Source organism: Castor canadensis, chromosome 7 (assembly GCF_047511655.1).
Source record: "Castor canadensis chromosome 7, mCasCan1.hap1v2, whole genome shotgun sequence".
NCBI lineage: Eukaryota > Metazoa > Chordata > Mammalia > Rodentia > Castoridae > Castor > Castor canadensis.
The window spans coordinates 121,451,141-121,467,340 of NC_133392.1; the positions used below are offsets into that span (position 1 = coordinate 121,451,141).

Consider the following 16,200-nt stretch of genomic DNA (forward strand, 5'->3'; position numbering starts at 1 on the left):
GCATGAGCCACCAGCACCCAGCTATTTCTAGGTTTTCTATTCTACTCCATTGGTCTTTGTGTCTGTTTTTGTGCCAGTACCATGCTGTTTTTGTTACTATAGCTCTGTAGTATACTTTGAAGTCTCATATTATGATAGCTCCAGCATTGATCTTTTTGTTTAGGAATGCTTTTTGCTATTTGGGGTCTTAAATGTTTCCATATGAATTTCAGGATTGATTTTTCTATTTCTGTGAAGAATGACATTGGGATTTTGATGAGAATTGCATTGAATCTGTAGATTGCTTTCAGTAGTGTAGCCATCTTCACATTATTAATTCTGCCAATCCACGAACGTGGAAGGTCTTTCAATCTCATCATGTCATCTTCAGTTTCTTTCTTCAAGGTGTTATAATTTTCACTGTAGAGGTCTTTCACTTCCTTGAGTTCAGTTTATTCCTAGGTAATTTTGAGGCTATTTAAAATTTTTATTTTTAAAAATATGGAATGTTTCATGAATTTGCTGTCATCCTGTGCAGGGGTCATGCCAGTCTTCTGTGTAGCAGTCCAATTTCAGTATATGTGCTACCAAAGCATGCACGTGAGGCTATTATTAATGGTATTGTTTTCCTGGTTTCTTTCTCTGCCTGTTAATTGTTGGTGAATAGAAAAGTTACTGATTTTCATGTATTGATTTGTATTTTACTACATTGCTGAAAGTGTTTATCAAGTCTATGAGTTTTTTGGTGAACACTGTAGGTCTGTTAAGTATAGGATCATATTTTTAAATAAGGATAGTTTGACTTTCCACGTTTGAATCTCTTTTATTTCTTTCTCTTGCCTTATTGCTCTGGTAGGAATCCTAGTGCTATATCAAATAACAGTGGGAAGAGTGAACACCTTTGTCTTGTTCATGACTTTAGAGGAAATAATTTCAGTTTTTCCCCATTAGTATATAGCCTTTATTATGTTGGGGTATGTTCCTTCTATTCCTGATTTCTTCAGAGCTTTTATCATGAAAGAATGCTGAATTTTATCAAAGCCTTGTTCTGCATCTGTTAGGATGATCACATGGTTTTCATCTTTGATTCTGTTTATGCTGTATTTTGCTTATTTATTTACATATGGTGAATCATCCTTGTATCCTAGTAATGAAACCAACCTGATTGTCACATATGATCTTTTTAATTTGCTGTTGAATTCAGTTTGCAAGTATTTTATTAAGAATTTTTGCATCTATATTCATCAAGGAAATTGCTGTATGCTTTTCTTCTTTTGTTGTGACTTTATTGGATTTTGGTTATCAGGGTGATATTAGCCTAATAAAATGAGTTTGGTAGATTGCGTCCCTTTCTATTCTATTTTATGGAATAGTTTGAGAAACATTGGTGTTAATTCTTCTTTAAAGTTCTGGTAGAATTTGGCAGTGAATCCATCTGGTCCCGGGCTCTTCTTTGTTGGGAGACTACTATTGCTTCAATCTCATTGCTTACTATAAATCTAAATAAGTAGTTTGCATCCTCTTGGTTCAATTTTGGTATATCAAATGTATATAGAAATTTATCCATTTATTCTGGATTTCTATTTTATTAGAATATAAGTTTTCAAGGTATTCCCCAATGATCCTTTGAATTTCATGGTATTTTTTGTGATATCCCTTTTTTCACCTCTAGTTTTATTAATTTGGGTCTTCTCCCTTCTTTTGGTTATTGGCTAAGGGTTTATCAATCTTCTTAATCTCTTCAGAGAACCACCTTTTTGTTTTATTAATTTCTTTAATTTCTGCCCTAATCTTTATTCATTCTTACTGCCTACTGATTTTAGGTTTGTTTTGTTCTTATTTTTCTAGGAGCTTGAGGTGCATCATTAGGTTATTTATTTGAGGGCTCTCTTTTTTGATGATGGCACTCACAGCTTAAAGTTTCCTATTAACACTGCCTTTCCTATATCCCAAAGGTTCTTACAATCCAGGCTAGTCTCAAACTTATGATCCTCCTGCCTCATCCTCTTCACCTTGTTGACTTCCTTCCAGTCCTTGTTCTTATTTTCATGGATATATGTGCTGGTTTAGTTCTTTGGGGAGCAAGAAATCTGACATGTGTGAAAAAATAGTTATTGGGGATTTTTCCAGAAAACCTGAGGCATAAAGGAGAACACAGCATTGGGCAGGGGATTGTCAGGCTGCCACACACCCCTGGCAAATCTCCCCCAGCCCAGTGAGGAGCTCTGGAGCCAAAATTAGAGGAGGCTGACACTGGAGGAATAGGGCTGGCCGTTGTTCCACCACTATTTTAATCTTGAGGGAAAGAGAAAGTCCTGGCTTGAATACCTAACTGAAGGCTGTCAGTCAGGCACTGTTCACTCTGAGATTTGAATTGCACCTCGCAGTGTTGGTCATAATAGTTTTCTTTCTTTTTTTGTGGTACTGAGACTTGAACTCAGGGCCTATTCCCTGAGCTACTCTACCAGCCCTTTTTTGTGAAGGGTTTTTTCAAGATAGAGTCTTGTGAACTATTTGCCTAGGCTGGCTTCGAACTGCGATCCTCCTGATTTCTGCCTCCTGAATAGCTAGCCACCAGCATCCAGCTTTCCTTTTTCTTTTTCTTTTTCCTTTTCCTTTTCTTTCCTTCCTCCTTCCCTTCCCCTTTCTTTGACACCAGGCCTCCCCATACTTTGAGTTTGTTCTCAAACTCAAGATCTGCCTATCTCCACCTTCCAAGTGCTGGGATTGTAGGCATGTACCACCACACCTGGACTTTTTTAAAAAACAAACATGTGACCATAGTGTACAAAGACTGTTAATTTTCCACTTACCTATATTCTAAGTTTATTTTCATGTTACTTTAATATTAATTAAGCTATTATTACATTAAAATCATTCTAACATTAAAAAAGGTTCTGGTAAGTTGTGTTTTCATTTTCATTAGATTGTAGGGTTTTTTTTTTTTATTTCCCCCTTATTTCTTCAATGTCCTACTGGTCATTCAACAGTGTAATGTTCAGCCTTCACGTGTTTGAATATTTTCTGTAGTTTTGTTTCTGTTTTATTCCATTGTTGTCTGATAAGATACGGGAGGAGGGGAAGGGTTTTTTCAATTTTCTCATGTTTGTTAAGACTTGCTTTATGTTCTAAAATATGATACATTTTAGAGAAAGTTCCATGGGCAGCTGGGCAGAATGTATATTGTGCAACTGCTATGTTTGCTGACACTGTCCCCAGTTGTGCCATTAAGTGCCACACTGCCAAGATTTCCTAGATGGAGCTGTGACTAATATTGGAGTATGCTGTCGCTCAAGAATCTGTCTTTTGTCTTGTGGGGTGTTTTTGTGATGTGGTTGGTGTGGCCTCCTTGGTTTCCACTGTGGGCCAGCCTCGCTGGACCATATATCTCTGCTGCCTTTTACCCAGCTCTGTCCTTCAATTTTTGGAGGCTCTGAGGTCCATGCTATGTTGTATGTGGCCCACCTGCATCTGCTGGCGAGCTTGTGAGTTGCTGATGGAATCAAATCTACTGTGCCACCAGCACTGACTTCCTTAGCAGTTCTGTCTGAGAGGAGAGATGCCAAGTGATATGACTCAGCCACCATCTTCCCCAGCCCCAAACCTTAGCTCATAGTTTTGAAGGTGAAAGTTCAAACAACATGGCACCAGATCTGGTAGGGGCCCCGTTGGTTGCATTACCTCATAGGATGGCACCACAATGACAGGAAAGTATGCAGGAGCAAGAGATCATATCACAAAACAGGAAGCTAAAGAGACTGGGAATTGACCAGGCTTGTTTTTTTATAACAAAACTCTCATAGGAACTAACTCAGGAGTCCCAGAAAGCAACTTTAATCTCTTTCAAGGACAGTGACCCCAATGACCTAAACACTTCCCACTAGGTCTCATCTTTTAAAGGACCCACAAACTCAACCACTACTCTGATGATCAAGCCTCCAACACATAAGCCCTTTTGAGACACACTTAAACCACATCAGCAAAGGAAATCAACTTCAGACATCATTGCTACACTAATGGGAACACGGTTTCACATTTGTTACATCCTGTTTCCACATACAAAGTGCCTTCTTGCACATGATTCTGTCTGATTGTCCTAGGTGAGAGATCACATAAATAGAAGTGTCTAGCATAGTGCCTGGCTAGTAGATAAAATCTTGGTCCTTTCATGGGCTGTATGAAGCAATGGAGAATAAATGAGGTTGACTATTCCGAGGTTACATAGGTAGTAAGCAGGTATTGTCATTTGCCATGTTAATTCTGCTGTTCATTATTGCTCTCAACTCATTTACTATAATCCTGAGAAGAGTTTTTGCTTGCTTTGGGAAGAGCAAGGCAAATGAGAACAATCTTGGAATCTTTGTTTCCTAGAGTTGAAAGGGTCCTACAGGCTATTTCAAATCCCTACTCCATGATTCTCAAACCTGCATTAGGATTGCCAGATAAAATACAGGATGAGAAGTTAAACTTGAATTAAGCTGCAAGTACTTTTAAAATATAAATATGTCTATGCAATGGACACTAATACCAGGTCTCTTTCAGGCCGTGGGACTCTCTGTGAAGAATGGTGAGCAGGGCTCAAATGGTTCTGTGATCAATGGAGAGTACTCACAATCTAGGGATTGAGAGAAAGACTTTCGGACTATACTTTCTCATCTCACTGAAAGTGGTTATCCTTCTCCCTGGGAGGATTTGAGTCTTCCAGGGGAACCTAACTGGTATAGGGACATTCAGAAACAGACACAGACAATGACAATGAGGTATTCAGTTAAGAAATGCATTTTGAATACCTACTATGGCTGGGTGTTTGCCATAGTCAAAGGATACACCAGAGATAAGGGACACAGCCATATCAAGCCAAGAAAGAGAATATCCACCCGTGCAATGGGAGGAGAATGTTAAAGAGAGCCCAGAGGTAGTTTAGAGTTCAGCTTCAGTGGAGCACAGGCGATATGCTCACATGTGCTTTTTAGAACATCATTCAGCTTGCAATGTGAAGGACAGATTGGAGGAGGGAGTTGGGGGGCCAAGGTGATGAGCTGGAAGGATGATACATATCCACATCTCCTTTAGTCCCTATATCTTAGTCCCCATCTATGCCTACCACCACTTTTGTTAGGAGAGAGGTTTGGCTGCTCTAACAGCAGCCCACAGTAAGCAATCTGAATAAGGACTGTTTGAGTTAGAAAGCAGCGAGAAGGAGAGGGAGAGGGAAAGACATAAACTTTTGAAGTGGTGATCACTACTTGTCCCTGCCCCTCAACAGCTGTTTCCCTTCTCTGTTAGTGGAAACCCCAATTTTCATCTGGACACAAGACCACAAAGAATAAAAATCTTACATTCCAGTGATCTGGGTGTGGCTATGTGACCAAGTTCTGAACAGTAGGATATGACGTATTATCCTTAAAAGAATATGGCTGAGGTGGTCACCATCTTGGACCATGAAGATGATGGCAACACCCTACTGATTTCAGAATCCCAGAGCGTGCACTCCTCAGAGTCATAGCAGAGCAAAAGTCTGGGTTTCGCATGGGATAGAAATAAACCTCGACTTCCTTTTCACAGTAAGTTGTGTTTACTTTGGGTCCCTGCTAGAGCAGCCACATCTCTATCCTAACACAAAGTGTTAGAAACCACCTTGAAGGCTAGAAGATGTAGGGAGGAGAGAAAGCTGATTGGCTGATTCCAGTTTTTTGTTGTGACCAAGGCAGTCTTTCTTTCTCCCTTCTTCCCTTTTTCCCTCCTTCCTTCCTTCCTTTTTGTGGTACTGGAACTTGAACTCAGGGCCTTGCACATGCTAGGCAGGCACTCTACCACAGCAGTGTTTCTTAAAATGTGATCTTTCGACCAACTGCAGTATAATCACTTCAGAGGGGGGCCAGGAATGTGTGAAAGCAGGTGACTTACAGAGATTCCAGTCTTGGAATCCCCTCCAGTACCCCCAGGTACTGGAGCTGGGAGGTTTCAGGTGTGCCTGCTTCCACAGGTGTCTGTGATGACCAGTCCTTTAGGCAGCCCTTAAGACCAGCTACTTGTACCAGTAGTGCAGTGTCTACCTCTACCCCAGGGATTTTTTTCTGGCCTTTAGATTTGGGATTGTAAGGAAATTCTTCCCACAATGACAGAAGACAGGCTCTGTCATGCTGAGTCAGGTCACTGTCATTTCTCACTTAGCTCATAGGGCCCTACATGAACTGGCCTCTCCTTACTCTTCCAGCTCTTCTTATCACTTGCTTTCAGGTAGCACTGGCTTCATCATATCCAGCATCTTCCTTCCTTAGGGCTTCTTGCCCAAGTTACTCTATCTGCTTAGGACCTCCCTATCTTTTCTCCTTGACTAATTCTTTTTAAAATTTCAGCTTTCAGCTGTAATGTCATTCCTCAGAGAAATGTTCTCTGAACCCCAGAAGTGCCACTTGTATTCAACACGGCTCCCTGTTCTTCATGATACTTATCATAATTGTAATTATAAAATAATTGATGTAATTATTTGCTTAATGTTTGTCTTTCCCACTATTCTCTAAGCCCCATGCAGCTTGGAATATGCCTGTTTTGTTCACTGATGTACGCTTAGAACCTAGCAAGAGCTTGTAATATAAGCAGTGCTCAAGAAATATTTATTGATGAATGAATGTCCCTTCCAACTGTAACATTCCAGGGTCTCCTCTCAGGGTTCCATCCTGCAAAATAAGTAATTAGGCTGGGACTCCCCATTACTCTTAGGACCTGGGACTCATTGACATTGAAAGAGAACTATCCAGGGGCGAAAGGATAGCTCAGCAAAAGACAAAGGCCTTTGTCATATCTGCAGCCAACAATGACACTCTCCCCCCAACACCTAACAAGTGGTTTCTGGCTGCTGGCCTATAGTAGTCCCCCATTATCCACGGTTTCACTTTCCATAGTTTCAGTTACCCATGTCTGAAAATATTAATGGAAAATTTCAGAAATAGATAATTCCTAAGTTTTAAATTACTATTCTGAGTGGCATGATGAAATCTTGAGCCATCCTGGTTCATGTTGCTCCAGGTATGAATTATTCTTTTGTCCAGTGTATCCATGCTGTCTGTTATTTGTCCAGTGGCAGGAGAGAGAGAGAGAGACAGACAGACAGACAAAGACAGAGACAGAGAGACAGAGAAAGGACGTTCACATAACTTTCATTATAGTAGTTGGTTATACTACATGGTTATGATCTATTTATTGATGTTAATCTCTTACTGTGCTATCTTCATAATTAAGCTTTATCATAAGTATATAAGTGTAGGAAAAATAGTATATGTAGGCTTCAGTACCTTCTTCAGTTTCAGATAGCAGATAGCTAAAATATCAATAATAAGATTTAAGTAACTAAAATATTAATAATTAGGGCTTAGCAAACAGCTAGATTATTATGTGCTAAGATATAACCTAATGAATAAAGTATTTGGCTTATATGCATGGCATTAGAAGATAATTAAGGTATTAGTAGACAATCAAATATTAACTACAGAAGTGTTAGCTGATAACCAAGGGATTTACTTAAGACCAAAATGTTAGCAGATACTGGTTAACCAATGACTAAGGTGGGAAGTATTTAAAGTGACTTTTTTCTTTGGGGACCCTTGCATGTATTGGAAGGGACTTGCGGCCAGCAGAAAGCTAATTAGTCTATGGGAATGAAGGTCTAATTGGGAGTGCAAAATCCTCAGCTGGACTTGAGGTTTTTGGGGAAATTGTTTGATCATCTTTGAAGTCCACAGTCTAGTCAGGGATAGGCATGGAGCTTGTTATCAACATGCTTCCCACATAACCCAGTTTAATCTTCTAATGGCCAGGCAGTGTGTACAGGAGAGGGAAGGAGTGCAGTTACTTCATCAGTGATAACAGAGTGTCATAAATGAGTGAGCAAGCCAGTGTGCAATTCAATAGGGAAGCTTAGGGATTGCAAAGGCTGGGTGGGTAGAAAGGAGAGCAGAAGTGTCAGGGAGAGGCGATGAGTTTATTTCTGGATTATTGAATTAAGGTGTGTGTAGAAATGCTCAGTAGGCAGGTAGATATGAGTCCAGCATAGATACAAGTAGGTAGAGACTTTGCATGTCATCAGGGCAAAGATGGTGGTTAAAACCATGAGAAAAAATGAGGTGGCTGTGGAAGAGTGTATGGAGTACAAAAAGTAACCATTCTAGAACTCCAAGAAAACCAGCAGGGAAGAGGTGGGTAGGAAGAGAAGGAAGGAGCATTCAGGGATAGGGAGGAAACTAAGTGAAGACAGTGGCAGGAAATTCAAGGGAAGAGAATGTGTCAAGTAGAAGAGCTTTGAAAACAATGTCAGGTAGGCCTGAGGGGTTAAGTAGGATAAGGACAGAGAACATATATTGAACTCAACAATAAGGGAGGAGCTTAGTAATGGCCTTGGTATGTGGAGTGAAGTAAGGAAAATATGGATGGGGTGACAGTGAGTATCGACAGAGGAAGCTAAGGAGAATGTGGTTCTGAGATGCCTTCATGAAAATTTTTGTGTAGTTGAGTTTCATTGTGAGCACATGAGCATATGCACGGAAGAGCTTTGAGTAGTGTATGAGGGAAGGCTGGGGGCCATCATAGTGGGGCTGGTGGTCAGCCCACAGATAGCCTTCATTTTACTCTGTCAGCTTTTGAGAAGGACCATAAGGGAGACTGTAAGAGCTATAAGCACAGTTCACCCTTTCATTGTCCCATGGGAAAATGGAGAACAGTAAAGATGGGACAATTTGCTCAGCTAGGACTTGAATCTGAGTCTCTAGACAAAGATTCAAAGAATCTGATCAGATTCTGGAAGAATCTGATCTTGGAAGGTGAATTACTGATCAATGATTTGCCCATCACCCCAGTACTTAACTGCCTCTTTTTATATTTATATAAAAAATTTATATTTATATATATATATATACACACAATTCAAACATTAACGAAATGCTTTAACAAAGAAAATGACTCCTCCTATTCCACATCCCCCTTCACAGAAAACCCCCATTAACAGTTTAGTCTATATTCCTCCTTATCATTTATTATTGAATATATATATGTATATATATTATATATACACATATATATATTTGTGTGTGTGTGTGGTACTAGAGTTTGAACTCAGGGCCTACATCTTGAGCCACTCCACCAGCCCTTTTTTGTGAAGGGTTTTTTCCAGGTAGAGTAGTAAACTATTTGCCTGGGCTGGCTTCAAAGTGCAAGCCCCCTAATCTCTGCCTCCTGAGTAGCTAGGATTAGAGGTGTGAGCCACTAGTACCCAGCTAACATTGTATATTTTTAATAAAAATATTGAACTTGTTTATACTGTTTCTGTGTCTGTGTGTGCATGTGTTCATTCTGTATTACAACTTTGCCCTTTTTTCACTGTTGTATAACTTCCTTCTTTCCTTTTATTTGTTTTTTTTGAGACAGTATTCTTCTATGTTGCCCAGGCTAGCCTCAAATTCAAGAGTTTTCTGACTCAGCCTCCCAAATTCTGGGATTACCGGTGAGTACCACCATGATGAACTTGCTTTTGGACAACTTTTTATGATAGCATATATATATCTAATTCATTCATTTTAATAGCTATGTTAGTGTATTGCTTGCATGTGAACCATATTACCAGACTCGTATTGGTGTTATTTCCCATATGGAGATAATATATGAATTATCTCCAAATTTTCACTCTTATGAACAGTATACATACATGTAATTGTTCGTATGTATAAGCACATAGTTTAGGAGTCTTCTAGAAGGGGAAATGATGGATAAAAGGTATGAATATTTTGTTTCAAAAGCTATTGCCAAATCACCCTCAGATCTTGTTCCAGTTTATTGTTCCATCAACAGTTTAGGCAAATGGCTAATTCCTTATATCCTTACCAACAATGGACATTATCATTTAAAAAAAAACCTTCCCAACTTAAATGAGGCTGAATATCTTTTCATACCCTTACTAGCAGTCTGTCTTCTATGAATTACCTATTCATATTTTTTGCCTATATTTTATTGTAGTATACTTTTTGTCAGTAAATTTTTATTGGGCGGAGGGATTCCAAGATGGCGGCTAGAGGTAGGAAGCAGAAAGCGAGCCTCCTATAGTGAAATCTTGGAGAGACGCTGGAGACACACTTTGCAGGCATAATCACTGAGAAAAGGCATAACTTTGACCCCTCCACACCTCCAGCCAGCACAGAGAATCTCCACTTCACGTTAAACGGAGAAACAATGAGGGCCCCAGGCCGCCAGTCACTGGCGCCCATACGGCTTGGGAAGACGCGGACCAGGTGAGCTTCGCGGTACCGCGGCAGCCCCACAGACAAGCCTGGGCCAGAGCAGCATAGCCCCCTGGACAGACTGACTCCACCCAGGGAAAAAAAGAGAAACTGAGTAATAAGCAATAAGAACAATTAAGACACGCTGGAAAGAGGGTGGGGCGCCCTGAGCACTGAAGATTGGGGGAAGGGAAGCCTTCCCAGGACTGTAAATAAACAAGCCGGGCGGGCAGGAGAGGCTCTGGCAGGAGCGGGGCGCGCGCCCAGCAACCAGGAGTGAGGAAGCTTGTGAGAGTGGCGGAGGGAGAAAAACTCCACAGGAGAGAAAGGAAGACCCACTTCCCACGTGAACTGTACACAAACATGGCGGCCGGCAGGAGCAGCAGCACCGCCCAGTAATCAGGAGCAGGAAAGCTTGTGAAAGTGGCAGTGGGAGGAAAACTGCACAGGAGGGGGGGGGGGAAGACCCACCTCCCACATGAACTGTAAATAAACACGCAGGCCTGACAATGTGGGGACAGTGTCACCTTTCCCAGTGCTTGGAAAGGGAAAAGCTTGTAGCAGAGGCTCCCACACAGGAGAACTCTGAGCAAACAAAGCCTGTGGGACCAGACACCGTTTGACAAAATGGATTAAAAAAGAAGATCCAACAATTTGTTGCTTACAGGAGACTCATCTCACCGACAGAAATAAGCATATGCTTAGGATGAAAGCCTGGAAGAAGATTTACCAAGCCAATGGCCCCCAAAAACAGGCAGAAGTAGCAATATTTATCTCTGACAAAGTAGACTTCAAACCTACATTGATCAAACGAGATAAAGAAGGACATTCCATACTAATAAAAGGGGAAATAGACCAAAAGGAAATAATAATCATCAATCTGTATGCACCCAATGTCAACGCACCCAATTTCATCAAACATACCCTGAAAGACCTAAAAGCATATATAAACGCCAACACAGTGGTTGTGGGAGACTTTAACACCCCATTATCATCAATAGATAGGTCATCCAAACAAAAAATCAATAAAGAAATCCAAGATCTAAGATATGCAATAGATCAAATGGACCTAGTAGATGTCTACAGAACATTTCATCCAACCTCTACACAATACACATTCTTCTCAGCAGCCCATGGAACCTTCTCCAAAATAGATCATATCCTAGGGCACAAAGCAAGCCTCAGCAAATATAAGAAAATAGAAATAATACCGTGCATACTATCTGACCACAATGCAGTAAAAGTAGAACTCAACAACAAAAGTAAAGACAAAAAACATGCAAACAGCTGGAAACTAAATAACCCATTACTTAATGAAGAATGGATCATCGATGAAATAAAAGAGGAAATTAAAAAGTTCCTGGAAGTCAATGAAAATGAAAACACAACCTACCGGAACCTATGGGACACAGCTAAGGCAGTCTTGAGAGGAAAGTTTATAGCCATGAGTGCATATATTAAAAAGATTGAAAGATCCCAAATCAATGACCTAATGATACATCTCAAACCCCTAGAAAGACAAGAACAAGCAAATCCCAAAACAAATAGAAGGAGAGAAATAATAAAAATAAGAGCTGAAATCAACGAAATAGAAACCAAAAAAACCATACAAAGAATTAATGAAACAAAAAGTTGGTTCTTTGAAAAAATAAACAAGATCGATAGACCCCTGGCAAACCTGACTAAAATGAGGAGAGAAAAAACCCAAATTAGTAGAGTCAGGAATGCAAAAGGGGAGATAACAACAAACACCATGGAAGTCCAGGAAATCATCAGAGACTACTTTGAGAACCTATATTCAAATAAATTTGAAAATCTAAAAGAAATGGACAGATTTCTAGATACATATGATCATCCAAAACTGAACCAAGAGGAAATTAATCACCTGAATAGACCTATAACACAAAATGAAATTGAAGCAGCAATCAAGAGTCTCCCCAAAAAGAAAAGTCCAGGACCTGATGGATTCTCTGCTGAATTCTATCAGACCTTTAAAGAAGAACTGATACCAACCCTCCTTAAACGGTTCCACGAAATAGAAAGGGAAGGAAAACTGCCAAACACATTTTATGAAGCCAGTATTACATTTATCCCAAAACCAGGCAAAGACACCTCCAAAAAGGAGAACTATAGGCCAATCTCCTTAATGAACATTGACGCAAAAATCCTCAACAAAATAATGGCAAACCGAATTCAGCAACACATCAAAACCACGACCAAGTAGGCTTCATCCCAGGGATGCAGGGGTGGTTCAACATACGAAAATCAATAAACGTAATAAACCACAATAACAGAAGCAAAGACAAAAACCACTTGATCATCTCAATAGATGCAGAAAAAGCCTTTGATAAGATCCAACATCATTTCATGATAAAAGCTCTAAGAAAACGAGGAATAGAAGGAAAGTTCCTCAACATTATAAAAGCTATATATGACAAACCTACAGCCAGCATTATACTTAACGGAGAAAAATTAAAACCATTCCCTCTAAAATCAGGAACCAGACAAGGATGCCCACTATCTCCACTCCTATTCAACATAGTACTGGAATTCCTAGCCAGAGCAATTAGGCAAGAAGAAGGAATAAAAGGAATACAAATAGGTAAAGAAACTGTCAAAATATCCCTATTTGCAGACGACATGATCCTATACCTTAAAGACCCAAAAAACTCTACTCAGAAGCTTCTAGACATCATCAATAGCTATAGCAAGGTAGCAGGATATAAAATCAACATAGAAAAATCATTAGCATTTCTATACACTAACAATGAGCAAACGGAAAAAGAATGTATGAAAACAATTCCATTTACAATAGCCTCAAAAAAAATCAAATACCTAGGTGTAAACCTAACAAAAGATGTGAATGACCTCTACAAGGAAAACTATACACTTCTGAAGAAAGAGATTGAGGAAGACTATAGAAAGTGGAGAGATCTCCCATGCTCATGGATTGGTAGAATCAACATAGTAAAAATGTCGATACTCCCCAAAGTAATCTACATGTTTAATGCAATTCCCATCAAAATTCCAATGACATTCATTAAAGAGATTGAAAAATCTACTGTGAAATTTATATGGAAACACAAGAGGCCACGAATAGCCAAGGCAATACTCAGTCAAAAGAACAATGCAGGAGGTATCACAATACCTGACTTCAAACTATATTACAAAGCAATAACAATAAAAACAGCATGGTACTGGCACAAAAACAGACATGAAGACCAGTGGAACAGAATAGAGGATCCAGATATGAAGCCACACAACTATGAGCAACTTATCTTTGACAAAGGAGCTAAAAATATACGATGGAGAAATAGCAGCCTCTTCAACAAAAACTGCGGGGAAAACTGGTTAGCAGTCTGCAAAAAACTGAAACTAGATCCATGTATATCACCCTATACCAAGATTAACTCAAAATGGATCAAGGATCTTAATATCAGACCCCAAACTCTTAAGTTGATACAAGAAAGAGTAGGAAATACTCTGGAGTTAGTAGGTATAGGTAAGAACTTTCTCAATGAAACCCCAGCAGCACAGTAACTAAGAGATAGCATAGATAAATGGGACCTCATAAAACTAAAAAGCTTCTGTTCATCAAAAGAAATGGTCTCTAAACTGAAGAGAACACCCACAGAGTGGGAGAAAATATTTGCCAATTATACATCAGACAAAGGACTGATAACCAGAATATACAGGGAACTTAAAAAACTAAATTCTCCCAAAACTAATGAACCAATAAAGAAATGGGCAAGTGAACTAAACAGAACTTTCTCAAAAGAAGAAATTCAAATGGCCAGAAAACACATGAAAAAATGCTCACCATCTCTAGCAATAAAGGAAATGCAAATTAAAACCACACTAAGATTCCACCTCACCCTGTTAGAATAGCCATCATCAGCAACACCACCAACAACAGGTGTTGGCGAGGATGCGGGGAAAAAGGAACCCTCTTACACTGTTGGTGGGAATGTAGACTAGTACAACCACTCTGGAAAAAAATTTGGAGGCTACTTAAAAAGCTGGACATCGATCTACCATTTGATCCAGCAATACCACTCTTGGGGATATACCCAAAAGACTGTTACTCCAGTGGCACCTGCACATCCATGTTTATTGCGGCACTATTCACAATAGCCAAGTGATGGAAACAGCCAAGATGCCCCAGCACTGACGAATGGATTAAGAAAATGTGGTATCTATACACAATGGAATTTTATGCAGCCATGAAGAAGAACAAAATGTTATCATTCGCTGGTAAATGGATGGAATTGGAGAACATCATTCTGAGTGAGGTTAGCCTGGCTCAAAAGACCAAAAATCGTATGTTCTCCCTCATATGTGGACATTAGATCAAGGGCAAACACAACAAGGGGATTGGACTATGAGCACATGATAAAAGCGAAAGCACACAAGGGAGGGGTGAGGATAGGTAAGACACCTAAAAAACTAGCTAGCATTTGTTGCCCTTAATGCAGAGAAACTAAAGCAGATACCTTAAAGCAACTGAGGCCAATAGGAAAAGGGGACCAGGAACTAGAGAAAAGGTTAGATCAAAAAGAATTAACCTAGAAGGTAACACCCACGCACAGGAAATCAATGTGAGTCAATGCCCTGTACAGCTATCCTTGTCTCAACCAGCAAAACCCCTTGTTCCTTCCTATTATTGCTTATACTCTCTCTACAACAAAATTAGAGATAAGGGCAAAATAGTTTCTGCTGGGTATTGAGGGGGGGGGAGCGGGAGGGGGTGGAGTGGGTGGTAAGGGAGGGGGTGGGGGCAGGGGGGGAGAAATGAACCAAGCCTTGTATGCACATATGAATAATAAAAGAAAAATGAAAAAAAAAAAAACCTAAATTCTACCAAAACTAATGAACCAATAAAGAAATGGGCAAGTGAACTAAACAGAACTTTCTCAAAAGAAGAAATTCAAATGGCCAGAAAACACATGAAAAAATGCTCACCATCTCTAGCAATAAAGGAAATGCAAATTAAAACCACGCTAAGATTCCACCTCACCCCTGTTAGAATAGCCATCATCAGCAACACCACCACCAACAGGTGTTGGCGAGGATGCAGGGAAAAAGGAACCCTCTTACACTGTTGGTGGGAATGTAGACTAGTACAACCACTCTGGAAAAAAATGTGGAGGCTACTTAAAAAGCTAGACATCGATCTACCATTTGATCCAGTAATACCACTCTTGGGGATATACCCAAAGACTGTTACTCCAGAGGCACCTGCACACCCATGTTTATTGCAGCACTATTCACAATAGCCAAGTTATGGAAACAGCCAAGATGCCCCACCACTGACGAATGGATTAAGAAAATGTGGTATCTATACACAATGGAATTTTATGCAGCCACGAAGAAGAACGAAATGTTATCATTCGCTGGTAAATGGATGGAATTGGAGAACATCATTCTGAGTGAGGTTAGCCTGGCCCAAAAGACCAAAAATCATATGTTCTCCCTCATATGTGGACATTAGATCAAGGGCAAACACAACAAGGGGATTGGACTATGAGCACATGATAAAAGCGAAAGCACACAAGGGAGGGGTGAGGATAGGTAAGACACCTAAAAAACTAGCTAGCATTTCTTGCCCTCAATGCAGAGAAACTAAAGCAGATACCTTAAAGCAACTGAGGCCAATAGGAAAAGGGGAACAGGTACTAGAGAAAAGGTGAGATCAGAAAGAATTAACCTAGAAGGTAACACCCATGCACAGGAAATCAATGTGAGTCAATGCCCTGTATAGCTATCCTTGTCTCAACCAGCAAAACCCCTTGTTCCTTCCTATTATTGCTTATACTCTCTCTACAACAAAATTAGAAATAAGGGCAAAATAGTTTCTGCTGGGTATTGGGGTGGGGGAGAGGGAGGGGGCGGAGTGGGTGGTAAGGGAGGGGGTGGGGGCAGGGGGGAGAAATGAACCAAGCCTTGTATGCACATA

The 16,200-nt window shown here is 40.1% G+C and overlaps 1 pseudogene; it reads right to left on the reverse strand.

The window, feature by feature from the left end:
- Nucleotides 1-474: 474 nt before the first annotated feature.
- LOC141425231 (U6 spliceosomal RNA) lies at nucleotides 475-575 on the reverse strand (annotated as a pseudogene).
- Nucleotides 576-16,200: the final 15,625 nt, after the last annotated feature.